Source organism: Etheostoma spectabile, chromosome 8, assembly GCF_008692095.1.
Source record: "Etheostoma spectabile isolate EspeVRDwgs_2016 chromosome 8, UIUC_Espe_1.0, whole genome shotgun sequence".
In the NCBI taxonomy this organism is placed as follows: domain Eukaryota; kingdom Metazoa; phylum Chordata; class Actinopteri; order Perciformes; family Percidae; genus Etheostoma; species Etheostoma spectabile.
The window spans coordinates 17,238,096-17,238,665 of record NC_045740.1 but is presented as its reverse complement, the minus strand read 5'-3'; positions in this window follow the sequence as shown (position 1 = coordinate 17,238,665).

The window sequence follows — 570 nt, the reverse complement described above, 5'->3', positions numbered from 1 at the left end:
AAGACAGATTCAGCACGACATTGTTTCACCTCCCCAAAACCCTGGGGGTTGGATGCAAAGTGTTTGACTTGACTGTTACACCAGAGAAGCCTCTAGCCTGCAGCAGAAATCCCGTCTCTCTCTACCTCCACACCTCCTGATTTGTTGTTGTTCATTTTCTAACTTGTAGTCTCCAGCCCCAACAGGCTTGAACATTTGTTCACACGTGTGCATGCACAGTCCCAAGACCTGTGCACTGACTTAGTGTGAAATCAGTGGAGTTCCCCTTACAACCAGATCAGAAAATGTTCTCCAGTACAAAGAAAAAAAAATCACTGAAAATCTTCCTGAACTCCCATGCATCTAGCAAATTGGTTGATCAAACATTTTGGTGACTCATAGGATAAAAGCTCATTCATATCCTTTATGTCATAATCAACTGTCTTCTTCTAAAGCAGCATACCAACCACTTTCAATATGAAGAGACCGATCATGAGCCTGTATTTTACATTTATTTTCTTAGTATATACAATATATATTATAGATAGATAGATAGATAGATAGATAGATAGATAGATAGATAGATAGATA